General features: G+C 40.4%; 1 protein-coding gene and 1 pseudogene across 19 annotated transcripts in view; one reads left to right on the top strand and one right to left on the bottom strand.

The window, feature by feature from the left end:
• Nucleotides 1-16,739, bottom strand: part of XRCC4 (X-ray repair cross complementing 4) — a 286,024-nt gene that overhangs the window by 134,050 nt on the left and 135,235 nt on the right. The gene's annotated exons all lie outside the window — the stretch shown is intronic.
• Nucleotides 7,985-9,076, top strand: LOC103349565 (signal recognition particle subunit SRP68 pseudogene; annotated as a pseudogene).

Below are 16,739 nucleotides of genomic sequence, written 5' to 3'. Positions count from 1 at the left end.
GGACGCACTGCGCACAGCTACAAACGATCCTTTTTGTCTTATTTACCTTTCGGTTTAAAAGAGGTAAAAAGCAAGGCTGTTACTTCAAAAACTGAAATTTTAAAAATAAAGGATTCATTAATCCTGATCATCTTCGTAAGGCAGATTACAACAAGTATATAATACTGTGTACACACAGCATCATGATTATTCATCACTCCCAATGGTGGTTGCTGTGTAAGAACACAGTAGAGGCCCCTGTGTAAGTAAGGTTGAAAAATCCTAAGAAGAAATCCTTGGGTTTTTCTAAAGGAATGCCACATTAATTTGCTTTCTGAATTAATCTTTCAATAAGGCACTGGCAAAAGTTTATCATGAAAAGTAAAAATACTGGTTTTTAAATCTCTCAAAAATTGATACTATTAAAATTTTTAAAGACATAATATTATCTGACTTCATGATTACACACTTCCAAGTCAAACAGGCTATAAATACCACTAGGAAGCAGAATGATCAGTGAAAAGAAGAGCTTGAACAGGACGAAAGAAGAGTGCAGGAAGCAATGAAGGAGGCCTTTATTCCAGCAGGCTTTATTTATTAAAGACCTAATTTAATATCAATAAAATTAATTCTACCATAAGACAAATTAAAAAGCAGAGCATGTCAAATATTGTCACACACTTTATTTAATTTTCAGTAATCTCATGATCTGTTGAAAATAAATTAACTTTTTAATAATGCAAATATTGAACTGTGGAAAATGGTGCATGCTGTATTCTATTTAATGAGACTGACACTGCATATTAATTACCACATTAAAAACTAAACCATTCAGAAGTTAAAAAACCTGTTTAATTTTTATTAACTCAGTGTTTTCAAAATTTATTTGGTTATATAACTAATCTTGAGAAAAAAACATTTAAATAGTTCTTTACTTAGAATACTATTTCAATAAAAATAAGATTTCTCAAAAGATAGATTTCATGTTCAAATTTATCTTCCTATTTCTATTCAGTTTTCATCTTTTTGCCCCAAATTAAAACCACCAGAAATACATTCAAAGCAGGCCCAACAGTGTACTCTCCAGAAAGTACTACTGACCTTCTGAGCTAATACTGGGAGCCATGCCTACTACCCTATCACCACTGTTACTCTAAGAGCCCCAGCAATTTTAGCAACAGTGGGGTTGCCATGATGACATATGGATGAGTTCAGGCTGGCTTGTGTACTCTGACTTATTGCATCTTGTAGTCATCACAGTATCTGCCATCAGTATGTCTGAGAGGATCATAGCATGTGTCAATGCTTCATAACTCAAGTCTGGCTCACACGGTGAATATTTTAAAGTTCCCATTGGTATCACACCACCATTCCTATGTCCCCCTCCCAATACCATCAAACCCACCTCCAGTGATGGGCAACGGAGTTTTCCATCAAGAAAAGTGGAGGGAGAATTACAGTGTAGTATTCTGGAGCTGTTTCTGCTTATTTGGTGGGGTTTAGTTATGATGTTAATTCTCACTCAACAAATTTCCAAATGGAACTTCTTCCTGCTTCTATGCACCACAGAAACCAAACATTAGGTGGAAATACACGATATCGCCAATATCGACCCATTATTGACACACATAGGTTCTTTTTTAAAGCTTGTTTTTTAATACATTATTCAAGAGACAGACATACACACTTTCACACAGAGACAGACGAAAGGAAGAAGAAACCCATCCACTGGTTTACTACTCCCCAAAGGCCTGCAATAGAGCGGGACCCAGGGCCAAAGCCAGGAGTGTAACAAATCCCGGTCTCCATCTGGGCAGCAGGCACACTTTCAGTTACTCGAGCTGTTACCACTGCTTCCTAATTTCCGCATTTGTAGGAAGCTGGAGTCAGAAGCTGAAACAGGAAACACACTCTGGTACGCTCTGAATGCGACTCAGGCATGTTTGCCCATAGGAAGAATGGCTTCCACAGAGATTTTATATCACGGATAGTATAAAGATAGTAAGGGACATCGCTGCTAACTAAATTTTAATGAAAAAGGAGACCGTTTAAGATAGAAGGGAATGTTTATAGTATATCACAAAAGGCTTTATGGAATAAAATGTAGCCAGAACACATCAAGCAAGTTTAGCATCCAGTATGCTTCACTTCTATTTGGAACACGATGGGACATTTTTGGTTTTGTTTCAATGAAGAAAAGTAGTTTACATGTTAAAAATTAAAAGCACAACAAAACAATATTTCAAAATAGTGTTCAGAAACCTTATTACCCATTGTGGATAAATGTTTGAATGAACAGGTGAATATTTGGATGAATTACTGGCCAACTTTTAAAATCCTCATCATGGGCTCAAATATTTTAGCAACAGAGTAGTATGAAACTGAGTAACTCTCGAGAACATTCATTCCCTACCAAAAGAGTGGACTTGGATTAAACATACAATTGTCCCTCATTAACACCCTGATGTAAGTGGGGCTGCAGGTGGAGATGTAGGAAGCATGGAGACATAGAATTTTTGCTGCAATCATTCATGATCCAGATGCCATATCTAAGAGCAGGATCACTGGGAGTAAACACAACTTGAAATCACAGTTAATCTGAATTCCGTATTATGAACAAGTACATATACCTCAATATAAAAAGTGTTATGTATTATTTCATTCATTATAGAACTAGAATTAAATAAAGAACATGTTAAGAAAGGAAAATTTGGCCGGCGCTGCGGCTCACTAGGATAATCCTCCACCTGCGATGCCGCCACCCTGGGTTTCTAGCCCCGGTCGGGGAGCTGAATTCTGTCCCGGTTGCCCCTCTTCCAGGCCAGCTCTCTGCTGTGGCCCGGGAGTGCAGTGGAGGATGGCCCAGGTCCTTGGGTCCTGCACACACATGGGAGACCAGGAGAAGCACCTGGCTCCTGCCTTCGGATCTGTGCAGCGCGCCGGCCGCAGCATGCTAGCCATAGCAGCCACTTGGGGGGTGAACCAATGGAAAAAGGAAGACCTTTCTCTCTCTCTCTCTCTCTCTCTCTCACTGTCTAACTCTGCCTGTCAAAAAAATAAAATAAAATAAAGAGGAAAATTTAAAAATATAGATATCTGTTTGCCCTTTCCTGTAAATTAGTTGATAATCAACAATTTTTCCAAGCATGAAAGATCTACCAGTGATATGGAAAACAGAACTTTTTCCAGGAGTCACTTTCAGTTATGTTTAAAGGAAAAGAATGGAAAAATGGAAAACAAAGTTGATATAATCATATAACTTTCAAAGAGGATTGTAAGAAATGAAGCATTACCAGAGATATTTTGTCATTATGAAAAAAACAGTTCACTGGAAAGACCTATCCATGAAAACATGTATTCAAAATGAGGTATTCAAAAAAATGAATGTGCAAGTTAATTTAATACAAATTGATGACAAATTAATTACTATTAATTAAACAGTATTATTTACCATGAGAAGACATAAAAAAAATCATGGAAAATAGCATGAAAAGGTAGCACAAAGATTCCTTGAACTTTCTGAAGTCACCTTCGCATTTATGTATCGTCTCTTCTACGTAGGCCCTTAATCAGGGACCGAGTATGCATCACCATCCTCCTGCCTCACTGGCATCAAACCATAACAGAGCCTCCGACAGAGAGACAAATGTTCCTGCTCCTCTCAGCACTGCACCTGTGTCACCAAATTATAACTTTCTTCCCTTGGATATTTGTTCATTCCATTTCATAAGAAGAAAAGGAGACCTATTCCACTTTTCCTCTATGAGAGGCCCCAAATCCTATGAAAATGAAGACGTCAAACATAATTGATTTTAAAATACAACACAGTATTCACAGGTGTCTAGGAGTCAACAAACCAGGGTTTCCTGTATCAGTGCTCACAAAGGACATTACCATAAGAAGGTCAGCAAGGAGCTCTGTGGTCAGACCACCCAAGTCACGGCCTCTCACCTACAACTTGTGCCGCGGTTCTGTGCTGAGTTTCCTCGCTGCTGGGGTGATGACACTGCACACCTCACAGGACTGTCAGGTGTCAATGATATAATGAGAGAATGCCTAAATAAAAGCCATCAAATAAATGTAGTGGTTGTGGCGGTGGTGATGAAGCCATGGATAACAGTGCTGGTGGAGCCAGAACAGAACAGCAACACATAGAACAGAAGCGGCAGTGGAGAAGTGGGAACAGCAAGGGACGGAGAATTAGAAGACCACCTGCCTTTGGTATCCGGGATTCCACATCCTTGGATTTAACCAGCTTCAGTTCTAATATATTGATGAAAACATTGTTCAGTACTGAATATATGCAGACACCTTTTTATTGTCACTATTCCCCAACCAATAGAGAATAGCAACTACTTACAGCAGCTATAAAATAGGAGGGTGCTGTAAAAAGTTTATGGAAAATGGAATTAAAAGTTTATTTTGCAGCCAGTGTTATGGCTCGCTTGGCTAATCCTCTGCCTGTGGCGCTGGCACCCCAGGTTCTAGTCCCAGTTGGGGCACCGGTTCTGTCCCGGTTGCTCCTTTTCCAGTCCAGCTCTCTGCTGTGGCCCGGGAGTGCAGTGGAGGATGGCCCAGGTCCTTGGGCCCTGCACCCACATGGGAGACCAGGAGGAAGCACCTGGCTCTTAGCTTCAGATTGGCGCAGCGCACTAGCCATAGCAGTCACTTGGGGGGTGAACCAACGGAAAAAGCAAGACTTTTCTCTCTGTCTCTCTCTCTCTCTCTCTCACTGTCTAACTCTGCCTGTCAAAAAAAAAAAAGTTTATTTTGCTACCATGAGATCATTTCAGGCATAGAAAGACAAGACATAGTGGCAAAAACAGTTCTGCATGAAAGATCTCCGTGAATGAGACCCCAGTGGAAAGAAGGAGCCATCAAAGAAGGATGTACTTTTCTCTGATAGGAGGAGAGAACTTCCACTTTGCATATGGCCCTGTCTAAATACTGACGGAGTTTGTGGACTCAAAAGGCTAGCCTTGGCAGCTCATGACAAGAGCCTCGGGTGATCACTGACGTCATAAATAAGAGTGTCAGTTGTTAAATCAACAACAGGAGTCACTGTGCACTCACTCCCCATGTTGTACCTCTGTCCATAATGAGGTGTACTATGAGAGTTAATGGTAAAGCTTGTCCTCAACAGTACTTTATACTTTGTAGCTCTGTGTCGGTGCAAACTGTTGAAATCTCTACTTAGTATAGAGTTGGTCTTCTGTATATAAAGTCAATTAAAATGAATCTTAATGGCAAATGGAATAATAGAGGGAGTAGGAGGTGGGATGAGAGAGGGGGTGGGAGGGCGGGAATGGGAGGAAGAAACACTACATCCCTAAAAGCTGTACATATGAAATTTGTATTCATTAAATAAAAACCTTAACAAAAAAAGTTTCTTTTGCTGCCAAAAATTGAAACCCATGCAGACTTTCACAGTATACATTTTCTGTAAACTTTGTGAAGATACCTCATATTAGGGATTAAGTAATCCAGAGATAATGTAAAGCACAGTCATCCCTTGGTATCCCTGGAACAGTGGTTTGCATTTACCAAAATCCAAGCCTGTTTAAGCCTCCAGTGTAAGGTGGTATGGTATTTGCATATGCACATTCTACTGTATTTTTAAAACTCATCTCTACATTACTTACAACACCTAGTAAAAATAAATGCTATGTAGCTAGTTGATACACTCTATCATTTAGGGAATAATGATCAGAAAAAAAGACTAATGACTACACATGCTTAGTATAGACGCAGCACTGTTTCCAAGTATCTTCAGCCTGGGGTTGGTTAAGTCTGCAGATGTGGAACTGGCAACACGGAGGGCTGATTGCATGTGGGATGCAGAGTTTATGCTCCAATACTATGCAATATCATTTCAGGAACTTGAGCATATATGAACTCTGGTATCCCCAGGGACTGCTGGAACCAAACTCCCACAGCTACTGGACAATAACACTGCTAGTAGTAACAGCCACTGTCATCAGTAGCAACATCTTGTCCCAGGGGTCACATAGGCATAACCTTTCAGAAGTTATGTAAGGGCTATCAATGAATGAGGTGGTCCAGGCCCGAGATAACAGGGAGAGCTGAGGATTACACAAAACTGGGGAGCCGATGCCTGCCTAAATGTATTCATACTATTAAAATACCGATGGCACAAAAGGACAAAGAAAATATGCAGCTTAATTTACTGTAAGGATCAATGGGGCACTTTTTATTTGATTCTGGTTATTCATTTAAACTAAAAAATAATGTGGTAGTTACCAGAACTTGGGAAGCCTGTGATAAGTATTACCTTAAGTTCTTTCTTTTTGTTGCCCCCCCTCCGATGCATATTTCGTATTTCTTTCCTCATAACATCCTGTTACTGAGTTTACAATTCCTCTGCATTCCTGAGTTTTAGCACAAGGCTGCATTTGGCATGCAGGGCCTCATGTTGAGCATGTCCTCTGGCCATGTTACTTGCCAGTGTTCTCTTTTGCACATCATGCACTCCGAATCTGGCTAGCGAGCCTGCTGATACCCATCCTTCACACATCCCCAGGCCCTCGGAGTTAGGCTGCATGAATATCACATCACTGCTGGTGGGCTGGCCCAGTTCCAGAACCTCATCAGTGGTAACCCTGTCCGTCCTTTTGATCTTAAACAAGGCTTACAGGTGATGTTGATGAATTGGCTCAAGGGACCAGATGTGCTATTTGTGGTGGAAATCTCTGCTGCAAACACAGAGAAAAGAGAAAACTTGGCTTTCCTAGGACAGACTGATACAACATTCACCCATTCTTAAGTTAGTTTTAGTACAGTGAATCAAAAAAGAGTACATGACCTTTTGCATTTCTTAGGCATAAACATTCAATAACACCCGCACTTCAAGGTCATCCTGGGCCCTTGGAGCTCATGACCTAAGATCATGTTACAGTATGAGCATCATACTGACTTGGTAGCACAATTTGACTTCTTTAATGTAAATAATAACAACATAAATAAATACAAACAAAAAATAAATAATAAAATCTATTCCAGAAGCAGTGCAAAATGAAACTTTATAGAGTATTAAGATAAGTATGAAAAAAAGGTAAGTATGTTGGAACTGGTGCTCTGATGCAGAAAGTTAAACTGCTGCCTGTGATGCCAGCAGTGTTAGCTGCTCCACTTCCAACCCAGCTCCCTGCTATTGTGCCTTGGAAACCAGTAGAAGGTGGATCAAGTACTTGGGCCCCTTTTACCCCTGTGGAAGATCTGGGTGTTGTTCTTAGCTCCTGGCTTCTGCCTGGAACACTCCTGGCTGTTGTGGCCACTTAGGGAGTGAGCCAGTAAACAGAATCAACTTCTCTCTCTCTCTCTGTCTGTCTTTCAAGTAACAAATAAATCTTTTCTTTAAAAAATAAGAACATAGGGGCTAGCGCCATGGCACAGTAGGTTAATACTCTGCCTGTGGTGCCAGCATCACATATGGGTGCCAGTTCAAGTCCTGGCTGCTCCTCTTCCAATCCAGCTCTCTGCTGTGGCCTGACAAAGCAGTAGAAGATGGCCCAAATCCCTGGGCCTCTGCACCCATGTGAGAGACCCGGAAGAAGCTTCCGGCTCCTGGCTTCCGATCAGTGTGGCTCTGGTCGTTGCAGCCATTTGGGCACTGAATCAATGGATGGAAGACCTTTCTCTCTGTCTCTCCCTCTCACTGTCTGTAACTCTACCTCTCAAATAAACAAATAAAATCTTAAAAAAAAAAAAAGAAATAAGAACACAAATAAATGACAAAGAAACTAACATAGCAATAAAATATATCAATGAAATGAATTTGCTTCTTTGAAAAAATAAACAAAATTGATAAAGCATTAGCCAGACTAAGAAGAAAACATGGAAGACTAGGATAAATAAAATCAGAGATGAAAAATGACATATCACAATTGATCCTGCAGAAATACAAGGTATCATTAGGGCCTATTAGTCAGGAAAGGTTTCTAATCTTCAGTACCTGCACAGTTACCTGACCTACATCAAGCTGTCAATGGCCATCCGGCGGAATGAGAACATGGCCAAAGGTTTGCAGAGGGCCCTGCTGCAGCAGCAGCCCGAAGACGAAAGCAAGCGCTCCCCGTGGCCCCAGGACCTGATCCGGCTCTATGACATCATTCTCCAGAACTTGGAGGAATTGCTCCAGTTTCCTGGCTTAGAAGAGGACAGAGAGCCGGTGCCGCGGCTCACTAGGCTAATCCTCCGCCTTGCGGCGCCGGCACACCGGGTTCTAGTCCCGGTCGGGGCACCGGATTCTGTCCCGGTTGCCCCTCTTCCAGGCCAGCTCTCTGCTGTGGCCAGGGAGTGCAGTGGAGGATGGCCCAAGTGCTTGGGCCCTGCACCCCATGGGAGACCAGGAGAAGCACCTGGCTCCTGCCATCGGATCAGCGCAGTGTGCACCGGCCGCGGCGGCTGTTGGAAGGTGAACCAATGGCAAAAGGAAGACCTTTCTCTCTGTCTCTCTCTCTCACTGTCCACTCTGCCTGTCAAAAAAAAAAAAAAAAAAAAAAAAAAGAAGAAGAGGGCAGAGCTTTCCAGAAAGAGATAGGCCTCAAAACCCTGTGTTCAAGGCTTACAGGTGCTTTTCATCGCTCAGTCCTATGTGCTGGTGAAGAAGTGGAGTGAAGCCCTGGTCCTGTACGATCCAGTCTTGAAATACGCAGACGAGGTCCACGCTGATGCAGGAGCCTTCAAGGACAGCCTGAAGCACCTGCCCGACGTGCAAGAGCTCATCACGCAAGTGCGCTCGGAGACGTGCTCCCTGCAGGCCGCAGCCATCTTGGCTGCAAATGACAACCACCACGCAGAGACAGCTTCATACGTGAAAGACAATAAGCTTCTGGTTGAACGGTTTGAGACATTCTGCCTGGACCCTTCCCTTGTCACCAAGCAAGCCAGCCTCGTGCACTTCCCGCCGGCCTTCCAGCCCACCCCCTGTAAGCCTTTGTTCTTTGACCTGGCCCTCAGCCACGTGGCCTTCCTTCCCCTGGAGGACAAGCTGGAGCAGAAGGCGAAGAGTGGCCTCATCGGCTACATCGAGGGCATCTTGGATTCAGGAGCTAACCAGGCTGTGCCTCGGGGGTAGGGGGAGTGTGACTGCGAGTCCCACATGTCCCATATTAAATCCCGGTCTGCACTGGCCCAGGACAGCCCTGCCTTGCTAAAACAAAACAAAACAAAACAAAACACAATTACATGTCAACAAATTATCATCTAGAACAAATGGATGAATTTCTAGATACACGTTCATTACCAAAATGAGCCATGAGACACATTTAACCTGAGCAGATCAATAATGAGGAATGAGACTGAATCAGTAATCAAATCTTTTCCAAAAAGAAAAGCTTAGTTCTTCAATGTCAAAATCTACCAGACTTCAAAGGAAGAATCAACACCAAGTATTCTCAAACTATTTGTAAAAAATGGAAAGGAAGGGATCTTTCTACACTGTTTTTATGAGGCCAGCATTGACCTTCATCCCCAGAGAAGGCTAGGACACAGCAGAAAAAGAAAACTGTAGACAAATATCCCTGATGAACATAGACACAAAACACTGACACATCAAATGGAGCAACTCACCAAGATCATCTGCTCTGACCAAGGGTGGGTCAGCCTAGTGATGGATCAACAAATGCATAAACATAATATATCACATCAACAGAATGGAGGACAGAAACCATTGGATCATCTCTATGGGAACACAAGGAGCATCTGACAAAAGTCAACACTCATCATGGCATACACTTTCAATGAATTAAGGATAAAAGTAGCATATCTCAATATAGTAAAGGGTATGTACAAATAACACACAGCCAACATCACCTGTGACGGGGAAAAGCCGAAAGCATTTCCTTAAAGATCTGGAATCACCTGAGGATGTCCACTCTTTCTGCTCTTATTCGATATAGTTCTAGAAGTTTCACCGAGAGCCATTATCAAGTGAAACAAAAGGGATACAAATAGGAATGTCAAATTATCCCTGTTTACAGATGACATTATTGTATATACAGAGAAACCTGTTGATTCCGCCAAGAGACCATTATAACTGATAAATAAATTCAGTAGAGTTATAGGACTCAAAGTCAATACACAAAATGGTAATATTTGTCTAAATGTATAACAAACCTATTGGGAAAAAAATTTTAAAAGCAATCAATTCACAATAGATATAAAAATAATAAAATATGTTGGGATGACTTTAAGAATTTGAAAGATGCCTAAAGTGAAAATTATAAAACTGCAAAGAAAGAAATTGAAGGAGACATAAAATATTTACAATTGCATAGATAACTCATTTGAATTCATAATTCATCTGAAAAAGGATTAATATCCTGAATATATAATAAAGTCACAATGCTCACCAACAAAATAACTACCAGTAGAGTAAAGAATTGGGCAAAAGATTTGACCAAACATTTCTGAAAGAAATACAAATGGCTAATCAACACACACGCAAAAATGTTCAATATCACGTGCCAAGGAAAATGCCAGTAATGAGGAGGGAAGCATTTAGTGTAGTGACGGAGATACTGCTAGGGAAAACGTCATCTCGTATCAGAGTGTGCCTGTGCCTAAATCCGGGCTCCACTTCTGATTCCAGCTTTCTCTTAACGAGCACTCGGGGAGGTAGCAGATGAGGGTTCAGGCACTGCATTCTGGACACCCTCGTGGCAGACACGGATTGAGTTCCAGGCTTCTAGCCTTGGCCTGGCCCAGTTTGCAGACATTTGGAAAGTGACTGAGTGAGCTGAAGACATTTTTTCTCTTTCTTTCTCTCCCTCCCCCATCCCCTTCATCTTCCTGTGTCTTTCTCCTGTTTAAGTAAAATTAAAATCAATAAAAACCAATACAGAAATAAAGAAACACAGTGAAGTATCATCTCACTATAATTAGAATGGTTAATATCAAAAAGACAAAAAAAAAAAAAAAATCAAATGGTGGCCAGGATGTGGAAAAAAGGAAATGTATGAGGCTTCTACAATTTTGGTGTTGAGCATGAATCACTATTGTCATGAAGAACAGTGTGGAGGTCTCTCACAATACTAAAAATAGATCAACCATATGACCAAGCTATACATCTACTCATAGGAAATGAAATCAATCTATGAAAGAGATGCCTGCAGTCCCATGTTTACTGCAACACTATTCACAATAACCAAGGTAAAGAATAAACCTAGGTGTCCACTGATGGATGAAAGAGGCCGGGTTTATGGCGTAAGGGGAGAGCCGCCACCTGTACTGCTGGCGTCCCATTTAAGACCTAGCTGGTTCACTTCCAGTCCAGCTCCCTGTAATCCACCTGGGAAAGCAGTGGACGACAGCTCAAGTGCTTGAGCCCCTGCTGCCCATGGGGGAGACCTGGAAGAAGCTCCTGGTTCCTGGCTTTGCCCTGGCCCAGTCCCAGCTGTTGTCAGCATTTAAGGAGTGAAACAGCGATTGAAGATCTCTCTCTCTGTCTCTACCTCTCAACCTGTAACTCTTTCAAAAAAATAAATAAATCTTTTAAAAAATTAGTAAGAGACAAATACTGTATGTATTTGTGCTAGTTAAAAAATACATATATATTTAATACATATATGTATACTACATACACCTACATACTATTAATATGTAATGTATACATGTAATGACCTGAATTTAAAATACTGTTTACGAGAGGCTGTAGAATAGGGCCTGGGGAGTGGGGGTGGTTGGACGGTGGGCATCAAATGCAAATGCAACTGGGTATATATAATGGGTTCTGTGTTTTGCAGCACAGTCAGCTGAGTATAGCTCACAATAAAGTATTATATTCTGTATAAAGAACTAGAACAGAGGAGTTGGTAGTCTCCAAAGAAAAGATAAGGGAAATGGAGAGGCGAACTGTCTGGTATGATTGTTTTATGCTGCATAAACATGCTGAAATATTACCCTTTACCACTTAAAAGTAGACACATTAATGAAAATTTTCAGAACAGATTAATTTTATAAGGCCAGATATAAAATAGTATGCACACTGTGATTCCATCTACAAAAAAGTACAAGACCAGGCCTGATTAATACCCCTTATTAGAAACTGAGATACTGGTTATCTTTGCATAGCAGGGTGGGTGGTATCTGTGAAGTGGGCCTGGGGGAGCGTTTGAGGTGCTCTTCACCTTGGTGGTAAATGCAGGGGCAGTTCCATTTTGTGGCAGTCACTGAGTTCTGTCCTTGTTGTAAGCAAACTTTTCCATACATAAGAGTATGTTATTCATCAACAAAAAGCTGATGTAGCACATGCTACAAAACTCAGTTTGAGACACATCAGGTCAAACTAAATAGTACATTTGTAGTATATCAGCTTTCTATTAAGATTAATTATATCAACTAAATAAGTCAATTCTCAGATTAGATCTCCTACCAAAACAATGGTAAAAAACAATTTAAAATCATCCTCTAAATTCTTCCAAGACTCTTTATGCTCTGAGATTTAATATTGTTCTCATGAGTTCATGCTGCACTTTGATAATATAGCCTTGATGACATGAACATATAACCTGTCAAATTTAACAGATATATGAGTAGGGGGTCTCCAACAAGTTGATGGAAAATGCATATTATGAAAAAACTATGTATAGATTTCAAACTGTTTGCACAAAAATAACTTTTACTCCCATTTCCCACCAACTATTTGAAGCACCCTTTTATAAACACTGTCCTGGGAACATATTTCTCTTCCCTAGACATTTCCCATATTATCATCCCATTCATACACAAGTCTAAACGATCTAAAGTAGGATTCTTCACATGGGCTGTATGGAACACTAATATCCATTTAAACAGGTTTCTATGGTCTTGTGAGTTTGAGAAATGCTATACAGTATATACTACCCATTATTATGTATAAGAGCATATTGAAGTCTTTGAGAAGGTCTGTAGGAAAAACACCAAATTTGTTTAAGTTAAATAATCGACTATAACCTTTGGGCTTATATGTATTACCATTGATGCATCTTATGCAAGACATAACCTGATATCAAGTCATAATACTTGAAAGAATCACAAATATTAGAGCAAGACAGCACAAATGCAGCCACGTAGCAGGCTGGCTAGCTGTGCTGTACTTGGATCAGGACAAGAGCTGTCTCACTAGGTGCTCTATTCTCAATTAAGACACCCATAGGCCATTTTCTTGGGGATTTCAATGGACAAATGAGAGGGAAGGGACAGAGAAGGCGGGCACCCAAAAGAGTGCCTGAGAGGAAAGGTACTCAGCGTGGCGTTCAGCAAAATCGAAGCTTGCTAAGTTATACAGATTACAGATGGTTGCTGCCATCTGTGGCCCTGTTGTGAGGAGGAGGTCTTCTTCACTCTCCAACAGCTCCAGTGATGTATTAAAATAATTATATGCAGGTCAGAGCAAGGTCACTTTAAGAAAAAGGAATAAGCTTGAGTTTCAGCTCTCTTCTTTCTGGATTAATTTCCTCTTGAAAGGAAGCCATACTTCAGAACTTGGACTGTCTTGATCTGACATCTAAGAAGTTTCCTTAACAGTTCAAACTACTACACTTGTTTTGGTGCATTGAAATAACTAAAGATGATGAAATACTGTTTTTGTAGAAACAGTTTCACTATTATTCATATACCACATTAAATGCACAAGACCAGGATTTTCACCAATTCACGGCTGTACAACCATTACCACCATCGGTTTCAGGACATTTCTGACATCTAGAAAAAAAGGTTTCTAAGGTTTATTTGCAATTAATTATCATTCCTACACCAAGCCTTAATAAATACTGAGCACTTTTTGTATCTCTGAATTTCCCTTTTGTGATATTATATATAAAATGGGATCACCTAATAGGCAACCTCTTGGATGTGATTTCTTTCATGTTAGCATAATCTGAAGTTCATCTGTGACACAGCATCCATCAGAAGCTCAGTCCTTTTTATTGTCAAATAGCACTCAGCTGTGTGGCTCTACCACATTTTACTTATCCCTTCAATAGCTGATGTACATTTGGATTTTCTTCCGGTTTGAAGCTCTTATGACTGATGCTGTGATGATTGCTCAAGTATGTCTTTATGTGGGCCTTCCTTTGTTGTCACTTCCCTTAAGTACCTAACAGAACAACAAGATCATTTGGTAGCATATATTTTGCTTTTTGAGGAAGTGCTAAACTGTTTTCTAAGGTATCTTTAATATTATTCATTCACAACAGCAATGTATGAGGGTTTAAGTTTTTCCATATGATTATTACTATTTTTCAGATTATACCCATTTTAATGGGTGTGTACTGATATCTGATTTTAATTATAACTTGCATTTCCCTAATGATTAATGATGTTAAACACCATTCATGTGACTATTTGTGATTATTAAGTTGTCTTTCTTTCCTTATGTTTGTGGGTACATGAGAAAGCACATTCAAAGTTCAGCTTTTCCCTTTCTGTCCTCATGTGTACATCTTCAGATTAAGCCAGAACTGTATAACAGCTTAGGCCCTATCAGGTCTTCACTTAAATGTTCAGTGATTCCATCAACCAAGAATATGTTTCCTCCAACCACAAGCACATCTCATATTGGTAAAACTTGGTTAAAGCCCCACCCACCTCACCACATGGCCATCTAGATCATCACTGCCATTGACGACGCCACAGGTGTGGGTACTACCCTCTTCTTTAGATCAGGGGACTCCTCTGGCCCAGGTATAGCAGTTGCGGGTCCTCAATCCCTGTTGGGTCCTGTGAGACACCACCCCTACCCATACTGACCAAGTTCAGGGAAGGGAGGAAGCAGAGATGGGAATAGTTCTAGACAAGGACTTCACAGACTTCTTAGACTAACTCAAATTTGAACAGTTACTTAAGGTAAAAACAGTTCGCTTTTGATGTTTGCCAATGCTTTGAGATATGCATTTACTGCATTTTTGCCTTGAGGAAAAGAATTACAATAGTTTCACACATCCAGAGTAGGACACAACATTTTTCAGCAGAATCTTTTTGTCTAGGAACATATAGGGCAGTAGAAATAGCAGCCAGGCAGGTCATATCAAAGTTGAATTTTAATAGTATGGGAATATTATCACAGATTTACTAGAAGTGTTTCACATTTATGAAGAGTTCTCAGAAGAACAAATATTAAGTCAGAATCTCAGACAATTAATATAAAGAGGGATGACCTCTCAAAAACATATGCATCCTGGCATTTTCTCCTAAAGCTATAGATCATGAAGTCTTGTTTGAGCTGATGATGTTGACTATCTTTCCAGAAAGTTTATGTACAAATGGGATTCTTTTCTTTAGGGAAAAAAGTGTTGCCACTATTCCCTTGTATCGGTGGCAATTTCAACACTGTTAGGAAACTTAAGGGTTTTTTTCCTTATAGAATCTCAAAAATTCATTACAAATGTGGCTAATGTGCTGTTTCAGAAGACACACACGTTCCCATTATTATTTCCTATGTGACCATGAGTAATAAAAGTAGGCTTTCTAGGCCCCTATTCCCTAATCAGAGAAAAACATGGCTTGATCTAAAGAATCTAGAATGATGAGATCTAGATAACTAAAGCATACAATGCCATGCCACGCAACAGTGCTTACATACTGAAGCCCACTATTGCCGGGAAATGCACTCAAATCCCTTACCACTTGGGTACTAGGTTTTACGAAATCAAGCTTTTCATTTGGGACTTCCAAATGTGCCCAAGATAAGCAAACTGGAGAAGAGGAACAGCGCAATCTGTGAGTCCAGAGCTGAGCTGCTGAGTAATGTCTTTGGCAGTGTGTGTTGCTGTCCGCTCTGAGTGGACATTCACTGCCTGAAGCAACCAGCTCTTTGATACTTAGAGTTTGGATTCTGTTCTGTGTTTCAGGCTACTATATCAGTATTCATCAACTGCTCGACACAGCCATTCATTTATTTTTAAAAAGACCATTTTATAATCACACTTCCTTTCAGGAAGCCTCCAACTAAGGAAAACCCTAAATTACTGCGAGCAGTCATACAGAGAACTTCCTGTTGAACAATCAGGATTAATGGAACTAATGTACTATGTCTCAGACAATTATTCAGAAAAGTGGTAGGTGAGCTAATTTTATTTGTTTTTCGTAGTTGTGCACATTCATGAAGGTAAGAATGGTAAGCCACTCTGGAAAAGAACATCTGCTGTTTCCAGTTTTAGTGGGATTGCTTTCATTATTATCTAACTGCAAGAAATACGATAAATCCACGTGAACAGAAACAACTGGTATTGCAAAGCATTTATTATTATGTAAAATAATTATGAGAAATTAATTCCTCTGAAAATGTCTAATTAGTAGCCAATGAGGCATAATTTTCAAAATACTTCAAATGGAAGATCCTACTCTATTTAAAAATGCCAATTTTCGCTAAACATTTGTACATTTTTCAAACTACATTTAAACTAACATTTTGTAATAATTGCTAAAATTCTTAGAATAGGCATATACTATTTATTCATTTATTTATGTAATTTTATTTGAAAGCCACACACACACATACACACACATAGAAACAGAAAGAAAGAGTGATCTCCCACACACTGGTTCACTCCCCAAATGCCCATAACACTCAGGGCTGGGCCTAGCCGAAGCCAGGAGCCTGGAACTCCATCCAGGCCTCCCACATAGTCGGCAGGGACCCAAGGACTTGAGCCATCATTGTTGCCTCCCAGACTGCACATTATTAGGGAGCTTGGAAGCGGAGCTGAGACTTCAGCCCAGGAATTCCGACATTAGATACCAGCATCCCAAGCAGCATC

Source organism: Oryctolagus cuniculus, chromosome 14 (genome assembly GCF_051225735.1).
Source record: "Oryctolagus cuniculus isolate XC-2025 breed Fujian yellow rabbit chromosome 14, ASM5122573v1, whole genome shotgun sequence".
Lineage (NCBI taxonomy): Eukaryota > Metazoa > Chordata > Mammalia > Lagomorpha > Leporidae > Oryctolagus > Oryctolagus cuniculus.
The sequence above is the reverse complement of the archived record's forward strand: the minus strand, read 5'-3'. Positions and strand labels throughout refer to the sequence as shown.